This window comes from Arachis stenosperma, chromosome 5, assembly GCF_014773155.1.
Source record: "Arachis stenosperma cultivar V10309 chromosome 5, arast.V10309.gnm1.PFL2, whole genome shotgun sequence".
Classification (NCBI taxonomy): domain Eukaryota; kingdom Viridiplantae; phylum Streptophyta; class Magnoliopsida; order Fabales; family Fabaceae; genus Arachis; species Arachis stenosperma.
The window spans coordinates 63,856,513-63,878,462 of record NC_080381.1 but is presented as its reverse complement, the minus strand read 5'-3'; the positions used below and the strand labels follow the sequence as shown (position 1 = coordinate 63,878,462).

General features: G+C 39.3%; 1 non-coding gene across 1 annotated transcript; it reads left to right on the top strand.

Moving 5' to 3' along the window:
- The first annotated feature begins 383 nt into the window (after nucleotides 1–383).
- On the top strand, nucleotides 384–491 carry LOC130984090 (small nucleolar RNA R71). Its single transcript, XR_009088047.1, has one exon. It is a non-coding gene; the product is annotated as a small nucleolar RNA R71 (small nucleolar RNA).
- The last annotated feature ends 21,459 nt before the right edge of the window (nucleotides 492–21,950 follow it).

Genomic DNA, 21,950 nt, shown 5'->3' with positions numbered 1-21,950 from the left:
TAATTCACCTCTTCCATGGAAGGGTTCTCAGGATCATAAGCTTCTTCCTCAGATGAAGCATCCTTTGTACTGTTTGGTGCATTTTGCATTCCAGACAGACTTTGAGAAATCAAATTGACTTGTTGAGTCAATATCTTGTTCTGAGCCAATATGGCATTCAGAGTGTCAATCTCAAGAACTCCTTTCTTCTGACTAGTCCCATTGTTCACAGGATTCCTTTCAGAAGTGTACATGAATTGGTTATTTGCAACCATTTCAATCAATTCTTGAGCTTCTGCAGGCGTCTTCTTCAGATGAAGAGATCCTCCAGCAGAGCTATCCAAGGACATCTTAGATAGTTCAGAGAGACCATCATAGAAAATACCTATGATGCTCCATTCAGAAAGCATGTCTGAAGGACATCTTCTGATTAATTGTTTGTATCTTTCCCAAGCTTCATAGAGGGATTCTCCATCCTTCTGTCTGAAGGTTTGGACTTCCACTCTAAGCTTACTCCATCTTTGTGGTGGAAAGAACTTTGCCAAAAAGGCATTGACTAGCTTTTCCCAAGAGTCCAGGCTTTCTTTAGGTTGAGAATCCAACCATATTCTAGCTCTGTCTCTTACAGCAAAAGGGAATAGCATCAGTCTATAGACTTCAGGGTCTACCCCATTAGTCTTGACTGTGTCACAGATTTGCAAGAATTCAGCTAAAAACTGATGAGGATCTTCCATTGGAAGTCCATGGAACTTGCAATTCTGTTGCATTAGAGAAACTAATTGAGGCTTAAGCTCAAAGTTGTTTGCTCCAATGGCAGGGATAGAGATGCTTCTCCCATAGAAGTCGGGAGTAGGTGCAGTAAAGTCACCCCGCACCTTCCTTGCATTGTTGGCATTGTTGTTGTTTTCGGCTGCCATGGGTTCTTCTTCTTTGAAGAATTCGGTCAGGTCCTCTAAAGAGAGTTGTGCTTTGGCTTCTCTTAGCTTTCTCTTCAAGGTCCTTTCGGGTTCAGGATCAGCTTCAACAAGAATGTCTTTGTCTCTGCTCCTGCTCATATGAAAGAGAAGAGAAAAAGAAAATGTGGAATCCTCTATGTCACAGTATAGAGATTCCTTGAAATGTCAGAGGAAAAGAGAAATGGAAAGAAGAAGGAGAAGAAGAATTCGAACTTTAATTAGATAAGGTTCGAATTGTGCATTTAGAAGGAGTGGTACTCCATAAATAGAAGGATGTGAGAAGGAGGGAAGAGGATTTTCGAAAATTCAATTAAAAGATTTTGAAAACATTTTGAAAATTTGATTGATAATTTTTGAAAATTGAAAGTGGAAGAGAAATCAAGTGATTTTTGAAAAAGATTTTGAAATTAGAAACTAAAAAGATTTGATTGAAAACTAATTTGAAAAAGATATGATAAAAAAATATGATTGAAAGGTTATTGTCTTAAAGAGATGTGATTGAGAAGATATGATTTGAAAACCATTTTAAAAGATATGTTTTGAAAATTATTTTAAAAGATTTGATTTGGAAAATTAGTGACTTGCCTAACAAGAAAAGATATGATTCAAACATAAAACCTTCCTTAACAGAAAAGGCAAAAAATGTTCAATCAAATCATTAATTGTTAGTAAGTATCTTTGAAAGGAAAGAAATTAATTTTGAAAACATTTGATTGAAAAGATTTGATTTGAAAAAGATTTGATTTTGAAAAACTTGAAAAAAATTGATTTGAAAACAAAATCTTCCCCCTAGCACCATCCTGGCGTTAAACGCCCAGAATGGTATACATTCTAGCGTTTAACGCCCAAAATGCTACCTCTTTGGGCGTTAAACGCCCAACCAGATGCCCTGGCTGGCGTTTAAACGCCAGTCTGCCTTCTTCACTGGGCATTTTTGAATGCTCAGCTTTTTCTGTATAATTCCTCTGCAGTGTGTTCTGAATCTTCATTCCCTTGTATCATTGACTTGAAAATACACAAATTAAAAGTATTTTTGGATTTTTAATAATTAAAATGCAACAAGAATCAAATAACAATGCATGCAAGACACCAAACTTAGCAGTTTGTATACTACTGACACTAATGAACTGAAAATGCATATGAGACACACAAAATACTCAAGTCAATTGAATTCAAAGATCAGAGCAAGTGAATCATCAAGAACATCTTGAAGATCACTAAGACATATGAATGCATGCAATTGACACCAAACTTCGGATGAGACACTAGACTCAAACAAGAAATATTTTTGAATTTTATGATTTTTTTAATTTTTTAATTTTTTTGTGTTTTTCGAAAATTAAGTGGAAAAAGAAGGTATCAAAATTCTTAATGAGAATTCCAGGAATCAGTGCAATGCTAGTCTAAGACTCCGGTCCAGGAATTAGACATGGCTTCACAGCCAGCCAAGCTTCCAAAGAAAGCTTCGGTCCAAAACACTAGACATGACCAAAGGTCAGCCAAGCCTTAGCAAATCACTGCTCCAAAAGCAAGATTGATATGAAATCAACAAGCTCTTGTGGTGATAAGTTGAAACCTCGGTCCAATCAGATTAGACATGGCTTCTCAGCCAGCCAGATTTCAACAAATCATCATGAAACTCTAGAATTCATCTTCAAGAATTTCGAAAAAAAAATACCTAATCTAGGCAACAAGATGAACCGTCAGTTGTCCAGCCTGAACAATCCCGGGCAATAACACCAACAATTTGATGTTGTTGCCGGATCTTGGCACTGATGTTACCAAAGGCTTGCTCAAAACTAGAACAATCCCCGGCAACGGCGCCAAAAACTTGGTGCGCGAAATTGTGAACTATACTTTTTCACAACTCTCATAATCCCTGGTAATGGCTCCAAAAACGTGGTAGCCCAATACCATGGCATTACACAACTTCGCACAACTAACCAGCAAGTGCACTGGGTCGTCCAAGTAATAAACCTTACGTGAGTAAGGGTCGATCCCACGGAGATTGTTAGTATTGAAGCAAGCTATGGTCATCTTGTAAATCTTAGTCAGGCAAACTCAGATATATATGGTGATGAACGAAAATAACATAAAAGATAAAGATAGTGATACTTATGTAATCCATTGGTAGGAACTTCAGATAAGCGCATGAAGATGCCTTCCCTTCCGTCTCTCTGCTTTCCTACTGTCTTCATCCAACCCTTCTTACTCCTTTCCATGGCAAGCTCGTATAGGGTCTCACTGTTGTCAGCAGCTACCTCCCATCCTCGCAGTGAAAGCTAATGCACACACTCTGTCACAGTGCTGCCAATCACCGGTGTGGTTCCCTCCCCTACCGGAATAGAATAACTCTTTTGCGTCTGTCACTAACGCCCAGTAGGTTACAGGTTTGAAGCACGTCACAGTCATTCAATCATTGAATCCTACTCAGAATACCACCGACAAGGTTAGACCTTCCGGATTCTCTTGAATGCTGCCATCAGTTCTTGCCTATACCACGAAGACTCTGATCTCACGGAATGGTTGGCTCGTTTGTCAGGCGAGCACTCGGTTGTCAGGCGATCAACCATGCATCGTGCAATCAGGAATCCAAGAGATATTCACCAAGCCTCAAATGCTTGTAGAACAAGAGTGGTTGTCAGTCACTTTGTTCATGAGTGAGAATGGTGATGGGCGTCAATCATCACCTTCATCATGTTGAAGAACAAGTGATATCTTGGATAAAGAACAAGCGGAATTTGAATGAAAGAACAATAGTAATTGCATTAATACTCGAGGTACAGCAGAGCTCCACACCTTAATCTATGGTGTGTAGAAACTCCACCGTTGAAAATACATAAGCATAAGGTCTAGGCATGGCCGAATGGCCAGCCTCCCAATGATCTAAGAACTAAAATGTGCAAAGATGATCTAGAGATCTAAAAGTGATCAAAAGATTTCTATACAATAGTAAAAGGTCCTACTTATAAGAAACTAGTAGCCTAGGGTGTACAGAAATGAGTAAATGACATAAAAATCCTCTTCCGGGCCCACTTGGTGTGTGCTTGGGCTGAGCAATGAAGCAATTTCGTGTAGAGACTCTTCTTGGAGTTAAACGCCAGCTTTGGTGCCAGTTTGGGCGTTTAACTCCCATTTGGGTGCCAGTTCCAGCGTTTAACGCTGGGATTCCTTGAGGTGACTTTGAACGCCGGTTTGGGCCATCAAATCTTGAGCAAAGTATGGACTATTATATATTGCTGGAAAGCCCAGGATGTCTACTTTCCAACGCCGTTGAGAGCGCGCCAATTGGGCTTCTGTAGCTCCAGAAAATCCGCTTCGAATGCAGGGAGGTCAGAATCCAACAGCATCTGCAGTCCTTTTTGGTCTCAGGATCAGATTTTTGCTCAGGTCCCTCAATTTCAGCCAGAAAATACCTGAAATCACAGAAAAACACACAAACTCATAGTAAAGTCCAGAAAAGTGAATTTTAATTAAAAACTAATAAAAATCTACTAAAAACTAACTATATCGTATCAAAAACATACTAAAAACAATGCCAAAAAGTATACAAATTATCCGCTCATCACGCATGCATGCTAACTCTTTTCCAAGTGCTTAGAGAACAAGCAACTTTCAATAATGTTACAGGATTCTAATCAACCCCAAGGGATGAGCATACCTCATTATCCATGGAAGCAGAAGAGAATGAGCGCATCAACAAGTGAAAGGTGGTGAAGTTCCCTCTTAGTTTACTTTCGTTTTCAAAGCTTTAAATAAGGAAAATCATGTATGAAATAAAACATGCTTCCATGGTAGCTTAGGATTTTCAATTATGCATTTAAGTTTCATTACTTAGGTCAATGTTATTGAGCCTAATGTCTTGAATGTTCACTTTCATCTTTCTTACGTGTATACTTGTCTCTTTAAGTTTATCTAAAAGAAAAAGTTATGGAAATAACAAGAGTGGAGTCATTTTATGAAGTGCATTCTGAATGTTTATGGTAGGATGATTAGTAAGCTAAATTGGTTCACCAAGAAAGGAAAGAAAGCAACTATCCATCCTAAGTCCTATGTTTGAGACACATTCTTTGAGGCTAGCTAAACAATAAGATCCCAACAAGAAAAGAAAAAGAGTAATACAAGTGAAAATAAGAAAGGAAACACAATAAGAAACAATGCTAGGCACCAATGGTTTCAAAATTGAGGCAAGTGTCTGTGGTGTTTATGTACAAGGGATATACTTGGATGAATAAGCTCTTAGGGGTGCCTTATCACTTGGTAACTTGGATTAACTAATCCGGGATTATCAGCTGAAAGTCCACTATCAAGAGTAACCCTTGTTACAGAGCACTTAGCAACCCAAAGAGGTGCTGGACACCAAGGTCTCAAGAAAGAAGAATAACAAACCATATGCATGTGGTGTGTATGTATGAGGGAAAGAGACTTGAGGGAGTAAGTCCTTAGGGGTGTCTTAACACCTAGCACCTTAAAACCAACTGGTTTGGGAGTGTTGGCTGAAAGCTTATCATAAAGAGTCGCCCTCTTACAAAGCACTTAGCAAAAAGAAAAATAAATTTTGAAAAGGAAGAGAAGGATCAATAAGAAAGAAACCTCAAGGGATGCAATCAAAAGAGTGACTAGGGATTTGATAAAGGCTTGAAACCTAAAAGGGAAGAACCTAAGTTGCTATGCATGAAACTCCATGAACCAGGAATGCCACTTCCATTTTATCTTCTTGTTCTTTCATTTCATTTTTCTTATGCTTCAGTACTTGTTTAGGGACAAGCAAGCTTTAAGTTTGGTGTTGTGATGTCAGGGCATCTAGGCCAGTTTCACTGACCTTTTCTTTACTATTTTAGGGTAGTTTCATGCATTTTCTTAGTGAATAAGGCAAGTTTTGGGTGAATATACACTTACACATTGATTCAAGCAACTATTGTGAATTTTACATGATTTCATGAGATTTTTGCCAGAATTGCATGATAATTTGATGATGCATAATCTCATGACTTTGGCTAGAGCTTTGATGCACTTTAATTGCTTGATTTCAGGACAAATGAAGCATGGACGAACCACATTAGCATTCACGTTAACTTAGTTAACGTGACTACTAACGTGGGATGGCAAAGAGCTTGCAACGTTAATGAGAAAAGCGATCACCAATAACGCCTGCGAAGCCATTTATAGCTTATGTTAAGAGCCACGTTAACTAAGTTAACGTGGTACTTAACGTAGAAAAAAAGAAGACTCCACGTTAACGAGAAACATGAACTCCAATAACGTTTCTCCTTAACGTTAGTGGTAAAAGTGAACACCACTAACGTTGGGAAACTAGGCAATGCCCCACATTAAGAGTCACGTTAACTTAGTTAACGTGAACTCTAACGTGGAAGAGGATCAACAACGCCAACGTTAGTGACACTCACTTTTGTCACTAACGTTGGATCATTAGCACTGCCTACGTTAACTCTCACGTTAAGATGGTTAACGTGAAAGTTAACGTGGAGTTGGGTTCAAAGAACCAACGCTAGTGACACTCACTTTTGTCACTAACGTTGGGAGATGGCTTCATTACTACGTTAAGAGCCATGTTAACTTAGTTAACGTGGACTCTAACATAGGGACTTAAGGCAATTTGAGCGTTAGTGACTGATGAGCGGATAATTTATACGCTTTTTGGCATTGTTTTAGTATGTTTTTAGTATGTTTTAGTTAGTTTTCATTATATTTTTATTAGTTTTTATTTAAAATTCACTTTTCCAGACTTTACTATGAGTTTGTGTGTTTTTCTATGATTTCAGGTATTTTCTGGCTGAAATTGAGGGACCTGAGCAAAAATCTGATTCAGAGGCTGAAAAAGGACTGCAGATGCTGTTGGATTCTGACCTCCCTGCATTCAAAGTGGATTTTCTGGAGCTACAGAAACCCAATTGGTGCGCTCTCAATTGCGTTGGAAAGTAGACATCCTGGGCTTTCCAGAAATATATAATAGTTCATACTTTGCTCGAGATTTGATGGCCCAAACCGGTGTTCCAAATCAGCTCAAGAATTCCCGGCGTTTAACGCCGGAACTGGCACAGAAGTGGGAGTTAAACGCCCAAACTGGCACAAAAGCTGGCGTTTAACTCCAAGAAAAGTCTCTACACATGGAAACTTCAATGCTCAGCCTAACCACACACCAAGCGGGCCCGGAAGTGGACTTTTATGTCATTTACTCATTTCTGTAAACCCTAAACTACTAGTTCTCTATAAATCAGTCCTATGCTATCTTAGATCAGATCTTGGTTCTTCTGGTTCCCTCTCTGGGGCTGAAGCCAATGATCACCATTATCACTTATGTATTTTCAACGGTGGAGTTTCTACACACCACAGATTAAGGTGTGGAGCTCTGCTGTACCTCGAGTATCAATGCAATTACTACTATTTTCCATACAATTCATCTTATTCTTGTTCTAAGATATTCATTTGCACCCAAGAACATGATGAATGTGATGATTATGTGATGCTCATCATCATTCTCACTTATGAATGCGTTCCTGACAACCACTTCCGTTCTACAAGCAAACAAGGCTTGAATGAATATCTCTTGGATTCCTTAATCAGAATCTTCGTGGTATAAGCTAGAATCCATTGGCGGCCATTCTTGAGAATCCGGAAGGTCTAAACCTTGTCTGTGGTATTCTGAGTAGGATTCAGGGATTGAATGACTGTGACGAGCTTCAAACTCGCGATTGTGGGGCGTTAGTGACAGACGCAAAAGAATCACTGGATTCTATTCCGACATGATCGAGAACCGACAAATGAATAGCCGTGCTGTGACAGAGCGCGTTGAACATTTTCACTAAGAGGACAGGACTGTAGCCATTGACAACGGTGATGCCCAACATACAGCTTGCCATGGAAAGGAGTAAGAAGGATTGGATGAAGACAGTAGGAAAGCAGAGAGACGGAAGGGACAAAGCATCTCCATATGCTTATCTGAAATTCTCACCAATGAATTACATAAGTATCTCTATCTTTATTTTATGTTTTATTCATCTTTTAATTATCAATCCTTCATAACCATTTGAATCCGCCTGACTGAGATTTACAAGATGACCATAGCTTGCTTCATACCAACAATCTCCGTGGGATCGACCCTTACTCGCGTAAGGTTTATTACTTGGAGGACCCAGTGCACTTGTTGGTTAGTTGTGCGAAGTTGTGATAAAGAGTTAAGATTACAATTGAGCGTACCATGTTGATGGCGCCATTGATGATCACAATTTCGTGCACCAAGTTTTTGGCGCCGTTGCCGGGGATTGTTCGAGTTTGGACAACTGACGGTTCATCTTGTTACTTAGATTAGGTAATTTTATTTTATGTTTAAGCTTTTTACTTTTCGAAAATTTTTCAAAAATACAAAATTTTTTTTTATAAAATCTTAAAATAAAAAAAATATTTTATGTTTCTTGTTTGAGTCTAGTGTCTAATTTTAAGTTTGGTGTCAATTGCATTCATCTAATTTTCAAAAAATTGCATGCATTGTGTTCTTCATTGATCTTCAAGTTGTTCTTGATGATTTCCTTGTTCTGATCTTTAAATTCTCTTGTCTTGAGCGTTTTGTTGTTTCTCATATGCATTCTCAATTTTTTAGTGTCAATAGTATACAAACTTCTAAGTTTGGTGTCTTGCATGCATTGTTTATTTGATCTTAGTTTCATTTTGATTATTCCTCATCATTAAAAATTCAAAAAATTTTTAATTTGTGTCTTTTCAAGTCAATAATACAGAGAATTGAAGATTCAGAACATTCAGCAGAGGAATTACACAGAAAAAGATGGGCGTTCAAAACGCCCAGTGAGGAAGGAAAACTGGCGTTTAAACGCCAGCCAGGGTACCTGGCTGGGCGTTTAACGCCTAAAGGGGTAGCATTTTGGGCGTTAAACGCCAGAATGGATACCATTCTGGGCGTTTAACGCCAGGATGGCACAAGAGGGAAGATTTTGTTTTTAATTCAAATTTTTTTTCAAGTTTTCATAATTTTTCAAAATCAAATCTTTTTCAAATCATATATTTTCAATCATATATTTTCAAAATCAATTTCTTTCCATTTTTTAAAAATACTTGCTAACAATTAATGATTTGATTCAAACATTTCAAGTATGTTGCCTTTTCTGTTGAGAAAGGTTTAATGTCTGAATCATATCTTTTAAAATTTCTTGTTAGCTAAGTCATTAATCTTAAAAATCAAATCTTTTTAAACTGTTTTTCAATCATCCCTTTTCAATCATATCTTCTTAATCACATCTTTTTCAAAATAGTTTTCAATCATATCTTTTTTATTTCTACTTTCAAAAATCTTTTTCAAAAATCACTTTATTTCTTTCCCAACTTTAATTTTCGAAAATCATTCTTCAGTTTTTCAAAATTTCTTCAAAATCTTTTACTTTAATGTCAAAAATTCTTCCCCTCTTCTCACATCCTTCTATTTATGGACTAACACTCCTCCTCAATGCACAATTCGAACTCTATCCCTTTTGATAAGTTTGAATTCTTCTACCTCGTCCTTCTATTCTTCTTTTCCTCTGACACCTCAAGGAATCTCTATACTGTGACATAGAGAATTCCATACATTCTTGTTCTCTTCTCTTTCATATGAGCAGGAGCAAAGACAAAAGCATTCTTGTTGAGGCTGATCCCGAACCTGAAAGGACCTTGAAGTGAAAGCTAAGAGAAGCTAAAGCACAACTCTCTGGAGAGGACCTAACAGAACTCTTCAAACAAGAAGAAGACATGGTAGCCGAAAACAACAACAATGCCAACAATGCAAGGAAGGTGCTGGGTGACTTTACTGCACCTACTCCCGACTTCTATGGGAGAAGCATCTCTATCCCTGCCATTGGAGCAAACAACTTTGAGCTTAAGCATCAATTAGTTTCTCTAATGCAACAGAATTGCATGTTCCATGGACTTCCATTGGAAGATCCTCATCAGTTTTTAGCTGAATTCTTGCAAATCTGTGACACTATCAAGACCAATGGGGTTGACCCTGAGGTCTACAGACTTATGCTATTCCCTTTTGCTATAAGAGATAGAGCTAGGATATGGTTGGACTCACAACCTAAAGAAAGCCTGAACTCTTGGGAAAAGCTAGTCAATGCCTTCTTGGCAAAGTTCTTTCCACCTCAAAAATTGAGTAAGCTTAGAGTGGAAGTCCAAACCTTCAGACAGAAGGAAGGTGAATCCCACTATGAAGCTTGGGAAAGATACAAACAATTGATCAGAAAGTGTCCTTCTGACATGCTTTCTGAGTGGAGCATCATAGGTATATTCTATGATGGTCTGTCTGAACTGTCCAAGATGTCATTGGACAGCTCTGCTGGAGGATCTCTTCATCTGAAGAAGACACCTGCAGAAGCTCAAGAACTCATTGAAATGGTTGCAAATAACCAATTCATGTACACTTCTAAAAGGAATCCTGTGAACAATGGGACGAATCAGAAGAAAGGAGTTCTTGAGATTGATACTCTGAATGCCATATTGGCTCAGAACAAAATATTGACTCAGCAAGTCAATATGATTTCTCAAAGTCTGTCTGGAATGCAAGCTGCACCAGGCAGTACTAAGGACGCTTCATCTGAAGAAGAAGCTTATGATCCAAAGAACCCATCAATGGAAGAGGTGAATTACATGGGAGAACCCTATGGAAACACCTATAATCCTTCATGGAGAAATCATCCAAATCTCTCATGGAAGGATCAACAGAGACCTCAACAAGGTTTCAACAACAATAATGGTGGAAGAAACAGGTTTAGCAATGGCAAGCCTTTTCCATCGTCTTCTCAGTAACAGACAGAGAATTCTAAGCAGAGCCACTCTGACTTAGCAACCATGGTCCCTGATCTAATCAAAACCACTCAAAGTTTCATAACTGAAACAAAGTCCTCCATTAGAAACTTGGAGGCACAAGTGGGTCAGCTGAGTAAGAAAGTTACTGAACTCCCTTCTAGTACTCTTCCAAGCAATACAAAAGAGAATCCAAAAGGAGAGTGTAAGGCCATCAACATGGCCGAATTTGGAGAGGAGGAAGAGGCAGTGATCGCCACTGAGGAAGACCTCAATGGACGTCCACTGGCCTCCAATGAGTTCCCTAATGAGGAACCATGGGAATCTGAGGCTCACACTGAAACCATAGAGATTCCATTAGATTTACTTCTGCCATTCATGAGCTCTGATGAGTATTCTTCCTCTGAAGAGGACGAAGATGTCACTGAAGAGCAAGTTGCCAAGTACCTTGAAGCAATCATGAAGTTAAATGACAAGTTATTTGGTAATGAGACTTGGGAGGATGAACCCCATTTGCTCACCAAAGAACTGGATGACTTGACTAGGCAGAGATTACCTCAAAAGAGACAGGACCCTGGGAAGTTCTCAATACCTTGTACATTAGGCACCATGACCTTCGAGAAGGCTCTGTGTGACCTAGGGTCAAGCATAAACCTCATGCCTCTCTCTGTAATGGAGAATCTAGGGATCTTTGAGGTACAAGCTGCAAGAATCTCACTAGAGATGGCAGACAATTCAAGAAAACAAGCTTATGGACTTGTAGTGTAACAACCCCGGTTTTCGAGTACGCGAGATCTTTTCTGAAAGTACGGAGAACTCTGGAGGATCAGTAAGGGGAGAAGCTATGATATATTATCAAGTATCTCAATCCTAATTGTCATTATTTCATCTTTAAGCTAGAACCTTTTATGGGGCAAGCTCGATAATGCAGTTACGAAGAACATAGTTTTTGAACCGTATCGGTTAGGAGTTTTGATCCGGTTTTTCGTAGATAGTCTCAGTTTGACGAACCGGACTCGATTCATGAGAGAAGAGAGATAATAGGGTAATATTATCATTATATTAGTAATAAAATTTTCTTGAATGATATTATAAGGTTACCTGGTCAGTTTTAGTTAAAAACAGAAAATCGGTTTAACCGGGTTCACAGTTTACTGGTGCAGCTTAGCACCAGCACTCTCTGATGACTTTAGCAATGCTAAGGCCTCATTATTCATGTTTTATTCTCATAATAAATATTTTACTAGTGTCATTTATGCTAGTAGCTCAGAAAATAATTTTTAGAGATGTTTTTGCAAGTGTTCCGATACACCTAGTTTTAGTAGTTATACACCTGAGATATTTTAATATTATTTTAATCCACCTCCAAGCCAACCAATCACAACTCACCCTACACCCCCAAAACCCCCAAGGCTGGCTCATTTTCACTTTGTGGCAGAAAATAGGTAGAGAGAAAAAGAGAGAAAAATTCTTAGTTCCAAATCTTCAAAGCTTGATTTCTGTTGAACTAAAACTCAAATCAAAATTCCAATCCGACCAAAATGATCCTCTCTTCTTTCTCTACATGATCATATGACTTATCAAGGCTGGGATCAAGGTGAGTTGGCTGCACCATCTCTCTTTTGATTCGGTTTCAAGGAAACATGGTTAAATATGTGTTTTCTTGGTGTGATTTAGGAGGGAAAAGTGCTTAAGGACCACCTGAAAGTTTGATTGAATTAGGAGCAGCAAAACCAGGTAGGGTGTCACGAAATTAATCTTGATTATTTGTGTTTGAGATGTGTGAATGTTGTATTATTTGGATGTGCTAAAAATTGGTTGCATATATGATTGATTCTTGGTGAAAATTTGGTGAAATTTTGATGAAATTTGATGAAATTCAAGCTTTATGTTCATGTTCTTGGAGCAGCTGGAAAAACGAAACCCTAGGCTTAAATTGAGGTTCAATTTATGTTGACATCATGTAGAAAAGATGGGGTTTTAGTGGCTGCTAATTTATTATGAATTGTAGTAAAAATCGGTTGCTGAAAAGATTGAAAAACGGGTAAAAACAGAGAAAGAATCTGAAGAATTTATGAAGAACATGAAGAACACTTTGAGTGTGATGAAGAACAATGAAGAACATGCCTTAGATCTTAAAAAGGGCAAGGAAGTAAAATTTTTGGTGTTTAAGGGGTTGTTTAGTAATTTCTGAAAGTTAGAGTGGTAAAAGTAGAAATATTAAAAGTTACGGGTGGTAAAAAGTGAATTTTAAAGGTTAAAAGTAAAAGATAAGTTAATTTTCGAAAATTAATAATAAAATAATAAATAATAATAAAATATTAAATAATAATATTTAAATAAAAATAATATTTTAATAAAAATAATAAAATAATGCGAAAAAGGCAGTTTTCCGTAAAAGCTTTAGAAAGACAACTTTAAGTGCAGAATTCTCCTAATTACCTTCATAAAACACTTAGGGAGTGGTAAGAACATATTAGTGAGGTAAAGATAAAAGAAAGATAAAAGTCAAAGGAAAGATAAAAACCCAAGAAAAAGTCTGTAATATTTTAACGACAGAAAAACAGACAGAGACTAGTGAACGAACTAGGGCAACTTAGTTAGTACTTGAGTTGCGACTAGGGTTAGGTATAATATGAAAAGTTAAACTGTTTCAGTATAGACTTAATGAACCTATATTTGGGACAGGTTAACTATTCATACCGAAATTTACATAAGCTTTAAATATATACGTTAAGCAGAGAAATCAAAGTAGAGTAGAGAAACACAGAAAATAGAGTAATCGGAATAAAATAAAGATATAAAGAGAAAAAGAGTGATATAGATACAGATGAAAAGAGTAATCAGAGAAGAGAAAAGAGATACAGAGAACAGTAATTAAAACAGAGTAAAGAGATATGTATATATATTAGTTGCTTGATGCAACCCAGAGCTATATTTAATATATATTAGTTGCTTGATGCAATCCAGAGCTATATTTAATATATATTAGTTGCTTAATGCAACCCAGAGCTTCTGTAGGGAAACTAAGTTACCTACAGCTATTTTCCGCTTCCCCAGAGCAGAGCAGAGTATATATATATTTTCCTGCAGTAAGCAGAGGCTGTCTCAAATGAGCGGCTATTATTATATGCGCATTTATTTAGGAACGGAAAATCGTATCCGGGAAATCGGGATTACTCGTGACCGGATAAATGTCGGGATTGCGGACAGCCAACCGACACATGAGCTCATGGCCTGTACTAGGGCTAGACATGCATCATTCTTGTCTGCACATCACTCTCTGTTGCTTTTCTTCTTGTGTGTGATTATTTCTTTATGTTTGTCTGCTTGAGTGCTAGGTGTGTGCTTTATTTCCTGGTGTCCTTCTGTTTGTGTTCTGTTGTCTCTACTTTTTATTTCCATCTTTATCTTCTGTTTACTGTTTCGCTATATTATGTTATTCGTCTGCTAATCGACCCCAAATAAATGAACGTAACTAATAACCCCGACCCTACTAAGGACTCCCCAGTTCTTACCCCTTCTCTCCCTTCCTCCCCCTCAGATGGAGACGGGCGTGATCTTCTATGAGTTCGAGGACCCTTACGTCTACAAGGATCCGGTACATCACAGTTACTTCATCATGGGATTGGAGCCTCGTATTAGACGATATGGGTTACCTAATCGATCCTTTTAACATCCTCTGTCTAGCCCACATTTTGACCCTGATGCTCCTTACAACTTTCCCTTATCCTGGCTACATCCTGACGCACCGGTACATCCTTTTCCTGATGACCCCGAGCACCCTATACCAGCTCAACCTTTGAATGAGGTGGAACCTGAGCCTATCATTCCTGATGAGCCCGAGTTAGCTGGTGACTACGTACCTGTGATACCACCAGAGTGGGACTTTCCCCCTGAGCTGATCCCTGACTTTCCACAGCCTGATGAGCCGACACTACCGGACGATGGGGTAGCTCCTATATACGTGATGAGCGGATAATTTATACGCTTTTTGGCATTATTTTTAGTATGTTTTTAGTATGATTTAGTTAGTTTTTAGTATATTTTTATTAGTTTTTAGTTAAAATTCACTTTCCTGGACTTTACTATGAGTTTGTGTGTTTTTCTGTGATTTCAGGTATTTTCTGGCTGAAATTGAGGGATCTGAGCAAAAATCTGATTTAGAGGCTGAAAAGGACTGCAGATGCTGTTGGATTCTGACCTCCCTGCACTCAAAGTGGATTTTCTGGAGCTACAGAAGCCCAATTGGCGCACTCTCAACGGCATTGGAAAGTAGACATCCTGGGATTTCCAGCAATGTATAATAGTCCATACTTTGCCCGAGATTTGATGGCCCAAACCGGCGTTGCAAATCAGCCTCAGAATTTCCAGCGTTTAACGCTGGAACTGGCATAAAAATTGGAGTTAAACGCCCAAACTGGCATGAAAGCTGGCGTTTAACTCCAGAAAAGGTCTCTACACATAAAAGCTTCAATGCTCAGCCCAAGCACACACTAAGTGGACCCAGAAGTGGATTTTTACGTCATTTACTCATTTCTGTATACCCTAGGTTACTAGTTCACTATTAATAGGATCTTTTGACATTGTATCTGTACCTCATGACACTTTACACGTTTCTTTGTGTACTTCTTATAGCACGAGTCTCTAAACCCCATGGTTGGGGGTGAGGAGCTCTGCTGTGTCTTGATGGATTAATGCAATTACTACTGTTTCTTATTCAATCATGCTTGCTTCCGTTCTAAGATATCACTTGCTCTTAACCCGGATGAATGTGATGACCCGTGACACTCATCATATTCTCAACTATGAACGCGTGCCTGACAACCACCTCCGTTCTACTTTAGATTAAGTAGATATCTCTTGGATTCTTTAATCAGAATCTTCGTGGTATAAGCTAGAATTGATGGCGGCATTCAAGAGAATCCGGAAGGTCTAAACCTTGTCTGTGGTATTCTGAGTAGGATTCAATGATTGAATGACTGTGACGAACTTCAAACTCCTGAGGGCGGGGCGTTAGTGACAGACGCAAAAGAATCATTGGATTCTATTCCGGCCTGATTGAGAACCGACAGATGGATAGCCGTGCCGTGACAGGGTGCGTTGAACATTTCCACTGAGAGGATGGGAGGTAGCCATTGACAACGGTGAAACCCTACATACAGCTTGCCATGGAAGGAGCCTTGCGTGTTTGATGAAGAAGACAGTAGGAAAGCAGAGATTCAGAAGATGGAGCATCTCCAAAACCTCAACCTATTCTCCATTACTGCATAACAAGTACTTATTTCATGTTCTTTTGCTTTTCACAATCAACCCTGATAATTTCTGATATCCTGACTAAGATTTACAAGATAACCATAGCTTGCTTCAAGCCGACAATCTCCGTGGGATCGACCCTTACTCACGTAAGGTATTACTTGGACGACCCAGTGCACTTGCTGGTTAGTTGTGCGGGGTTGCAAAAGTGTGATTGCAATTTCGTGCACCAAGTTTTTGGCGCCGTTGCCGGGGATTGTTCAAGTTTGGACAACTGACGGCTTATCTTGTTGCTTAGATTAGGACTGTTTTATTTTTGTTGGTTTACAATCTTTTAGTTGAGTCTAGTTTCATATTTTAAGTTTGGTGTCAATTGCATGCTTTTGCTTTTCTTTTAATTTTCGATTTTGCATGTCCTTAGTCCCTTTTTGATCCGTAAAAATTCTAAGTTTGGTGTCCTCTTTGTGTTTTTCCCTTAAAAATTTTCGAAACTTAGTGTTTAATTTTCTAAAAATTTTAAGTTTGGTGTCATTTTGTTGTTTTTCTCTTTCCTCTTTTCAAAAATCAAATCTTTTTCATAAAAATTTTTCAATCATATCTTTCTAATTGCTAATCTCAAAATCTTTTTAATTAACTAATTGATTCAGTTTTCAATTTGCTTTGATCTTATTTTCTTTTAATTTTCGAATTTTATTTTATTTTATTTTCCTTTTGTTTTTATTTTATTTTTCGGTTAATTCAAAAAAAAAAACAAAAATTATCTATTTGCAATCCATATCAGTTCCCTTTATCCACTATGGACCTAAGTGGGATTGATCAGTCCAGATGGACTCTGGGGTCATATGCTAACCCCATTACAGCTGCATATGGGAGTAGCAACTGTACACCTCCCATCAAAGCAAGCAGCTTTGAGCTAAATCCTCAACTCATTATCATAGTGCAGCAAAATTGCCAGTATTCCGGTCTTCCATAGGAAGAACCTACTGAGTTTCTGGCACAGTTCCTACAAATTGCTGACACAGTACATGATAAAGAGGTGGATCAGGATGTCTACAGACTATTACTGTTTCCATTTGCTGTAAAAGATCAAGCTAAAAGGTGGTTGAATAACCAACCTACAGCAAGCATAAAGACATGGAAACAGTTATCAGACAAATTCCTGAATCATTTTTACCCTCCAAAGAGGATGACACAGCTAAGGCTGGACATCCAAGGCTTTAAACAAGAGGATAATGAATCCCTTTATAATGCCTGGGAGAGGTATAGAGGTATGTTAAGAAAATGCCCCTCTGAAATGTTTTCAGAGTGGGTACAGTTAGACATCTATTATGGGCTTACAGAAAAAGCTCAGATGTCTTTAGACCACTCAGCTGGTGGATCTATACACATGAGGAAGACAATTGAAGAGGCTCAAGAGCTTATAGACACTGTTGCTAGAAACCAATATTTATACTCTAGCAATGAGTTCTCTCCAAAAGAGGAAGTCATGGCAGTAGTCACTGATCCTAATCCTCAAGAACAGATGATTGAGCTTAATCAACAATTGCTCCTGATGACAGAACAGTTAGCAGAATTTAAAGAGATGCTCCATGAAACTAAAGTTGCTAACAAGAACATAGAACTGCAGTTGAATCAAGCAAAACAGCAGATATCTAAACAGATAACAGGAGGGTGTCAAGCAGTTCAACTGAGGAGTGGGAAGACACTGAACAACACCACTCAAAAGAGTAAAAAGTCAAATTAGGAACAATTGACAGAGGATAACCAAACCACTGTTCAAAATCCCTCTGAGGACAGTAAGAGCCCAGAGAGGAATGCTAGTGGCGTTCAAACGCCAGGAAGGGAGGGAAAGCTGGCGTTAAACGCCCATTCCCTGCCCAGTTCTGGCGTTCAAACGCCAGAAAAGGGGGAAAAGTTGGCGTTTAACGCCCATTTTCCACCCAATCCTGGCGTTCAGACGCCAAAGGAGGATCAGACACCTGAGAGTGCTGACAGTAATCCCTCTAAAAAGGATTCTTCAACCACTTCTGTAAGGATCAAGCCTGCAGCAACTAAGGTTGAAGAATATAAAGCCAAGATGCCTTATCCTCAGAAACTCCACCAAGCGGAGCAGGATAAGCAATTTGCCCGCTTTGCAGATTATCTAAGGACTCTTGAAATAAAGATTCCGTTTGCAGAGGCACTTGAGCAAATACCTTCTTATGCTAAGTTCATGAAAGAGATCTTAAGTCATAAGAAGGATTGGAGAGAAACTGAAAAAGTATTTCTCACTGAAGAATGCAGTGCAGTCATTCTGAAAAGCTTACCAGAAAAGCTTCAAGATCCAGGAAGCTTTATGATACCATGCACATTAGAAGGCGCTTGCACCAAGACAGCCCTATGTGATCTTGGAGCAAGCATCAATCTAATTCCTGCATCCACTATCAGAAAGCTTGGGTTGACTGGAGAAGTCAAACCAACCCGGATATGCCTCCAACTTGCTGATGGCTCCATTAAACATCCATCAGGCATAACAGAGGATATGATTGTCAAGGTTGGGCCATTTGCCTTTCCAACTGACTTTGTGGTGCTGGAAATGGAGGAGCACAAGAGTGCAACTCTCATTCTAGGAAGACCTTTCCTAGCAACTGGACGAACTCTCATTGATGTACAAAAAGGGGAAGTAACCCTGAGAGTCAATGAGGATGAGTTCAAGTTGAATGCTGTGAAAGCTATGCAGCATCCAAACACACCAAATGACTGCATGGGCGCTGACATTATTGACTCTTTGGTGGAAGAGATCAATATGACTGAAAGCCTAGAATCAGAGCTTGAAGACATCTTCAAGGATGCTCAACCTGATCAAGAAGAACCACAGGAAACAAAGGAATTTTCGAGAATTCCTCAGGAGGAGGATAAGCCTCCCAAACCTGAACTCAAACCACTACCACCATCCCTGAAGTATGCATTTCTGGGAGAGGGTGACACTTTTCCAGTGATTATAAGCTCTGCTTTGAATCCACAGGAAGAGGAAGCACTGATTCAAGTGCTAAGGACACACAAGACAGCTCTTGGGTGGTCCATAAGTGATCTTAAGGGCATTAGCCCAGCTAGATGCATGCACAAGATCCTGTTGGAGGATAATGCCAAACCAGTGGTCCAACCACAGAGGAGGCTAAATCCAGCCATGAAGGAGGTGGTGCAGAAAGAGGTCACTAAATTACTAGAGGCTGGGATTATTTATCCTATTTCTGATAGCCCCTGGGTGAGCCCTGTCCAAGTTGTCCCCAAAAAGGGAGGCATGACAGTGGTTCATAATGAAAAAAATGAACTGGTTCCTACAAGAACAGTCACAGGGTGGCGTATGTGTATTGACTACAGAAGGCTCAATACAGCCACCAGAAAGGATCATTTTCCTTTACCATTCATAGACCAAATGCTAGAAAGACTAGCTGGTCATGATTATTACTGCTTTTTGGATGGCTATTCAGGTTACAACCAAATTGCAGTAGATCCTCAGGACCAAGAGAAAACAGCATTTACTTGCCCTTCTGGCGTGTTTGCCTACAGGAGGATGCCTTTTGGTCTATGTAATGCTCCTGCAACCTTTCAGAGATGCATGCTATCCATCTTCTCTGATATGGTGGAGAAATTTCTTGAAGTCTTCATGGATGACTTCTCAGTATATGGAGACTCATTCAGCTCCTGTCTTAACCACCTATCACTTGTCCTGAAAAGGTGCCAAGAGACTAACCTGGTTTTAAACTGGGAGAAATGTCACTTTATGGTGACTGAAGGAATTGTCCTTGGACACAAAATTTCAAGCAGGGGAATAGAGGTGGATAAGGCAAAGGTAGAGGTAATTGAAAAATTACCACCACCTGCCAATGTTAAGGCAATCAGAAGCTTTCTGGGGCATGCAGGATTCTACAGAAGGTTTATAAAGGATTTTTCGAAAATTGCAAAACCTTTGAGTAACCTGCTAGCTGCTGACACACCATTTGTGTTTGACACACAGTGTCTGCAGGCATTTGAGACCCTGAAAGCTAAGCTGGTCACAGCACCAGTCATCTCTGCACCAGACATTGCCATTTGAACTAATGTGTGATGCCAGTGACCATGCCATTGGTGCAGTGTTGGGACAGAGGCATAACAAGCTTCTGTACGTCATTTATTATGCTAGCCGTGTTCTAAATGATGCACAGAAGAATTACACAACCACAGAAAAAGAATTACTTGCAGTGGTCTATGCCATTGACAAGTTTAGATCTTATCTAGTGGGATCAAAGGTGATTGTGTACACTGACCATGCTGCTCTTAAATACTTACTCACAAAGCAGGATTCAAAACCCAGGCTTATAAGATTGGTGTTGCTTCTGTAAGAGTTTGATATAGAAATAAGAGACAGAAAAGGGACAGAGAACCAAGTAGCTGATCATCTGTCCCAAATAGAACCAGTAGCTGGGATGTCCCTCCCTTCTACTGAGATCTCTGAGACTTTCCCAGATGAGCAACTCTTTGCCATTCAGGAAGCTCCATGGTTTGCAGATATTGCAAACTATAAAGCTGTGAGGTTCATACCCCAGGAGTACAGCAGAGTGCAAAGAAAGAAATTAATTTCAGATGCCAAGTACTACCTATGGGATGAGCCATATCTCTTTAAGAGATGTGCAGATGGAATGATCCACAGATGTGTACCCAGAGAAGAAGCACAAAGGATCCTATGGCATTGCCATGGATCACAGTATGGAGGACATTTTGGAAGTGAGCGAACAGCCACTAAAGTCCTCCAATGTGGCTTCTACTGGCCTACTCTCTATAAAGATTCCCGAGAGTTTGTGCGTAACTGTGACAGTTGCCAAAGAGCTGGTAACTTGCCTCACGGATATGCCATGCCTCAACAAGGGATATTAGAGATAGAATTGTTTGATGTATGGGGAATTGACTTCATGGGTCCATTCCCACCATCATACTCAAACACTTACATTCTGGTGGCAGTGGACTATGTATCTAAGTGGGTAGAAGCAATTGCTACACCCACTAATGATACCAAGACCGTGCTGAAATTCCTCCAGAAACACATCTTCAGCAGGTTTGGTGTTCCCAGAGTACTAATCAGTGACGGGGGCACTCATTTCTGCAATAGACAGCTATACTCTGCTATGGTCAGATATGAAATTAGCCACAAAGTGGCAACTCCATATCATCCACAGACAAATGGGCAAGCTGAAGTCTCTAACAGAGAACTAAAAAGAATCCTAGAACGGACTGTGATAGCCCGAAGAAAGGATTGGGCAAAGAGTTTGGATGATGCTCTGTGGGCATACAGAACAGCATTCAAGACTCCTATAGGAACCTCTCCATACCAACTGGTGTATGAGAAGGCCTGTCATCTGCCCGTGGAACTGGAACATAAAGCCTACTGGGCAACCAGATTCCTAAATATGGATGCTCAGTTAGCTGGTGAAAAAAGATTGCTCCAGTTAAATGAGCTAGAGGAGTTCAGACTCAATGCCTTTGAAAATGCAAAAATTTATAAGGAAAAGGCAAAGAAGTGGCATGACAAGAAGTTTTCAACCAGAGTCTTTGAGCCAGGACAAAAAGTTCTGCTCTTCAACTCTAGGCTCAGATTGTTTCCAGGAAAACTTAAATCCCGGTGGAGGGGTCCGTATGTGATTACAGGAGTGTCACCATATGGATATGTTGAACTTCAGGATATTGATTCTGACAAAAAGTTCATTGTTAATGGGCAAAGAATCAAGCATTATCTTGAAGGCAATTTTGAGCAGAAATGCTCAAAACTGAGACTTGAGTGATTCTCAGTAAGGGTCCAGCTAAAGACAGTAAAGAAGCGCTTGCTGGGAGGAAACCCAGTCATTAGCAGGTTATATGTTTTGTGTTTACAAAGGCAAGTATCAAAAATGAAGGAACCCACAGAGTTACAGAAGGATTCAGCGCAAAAAGCAGAGA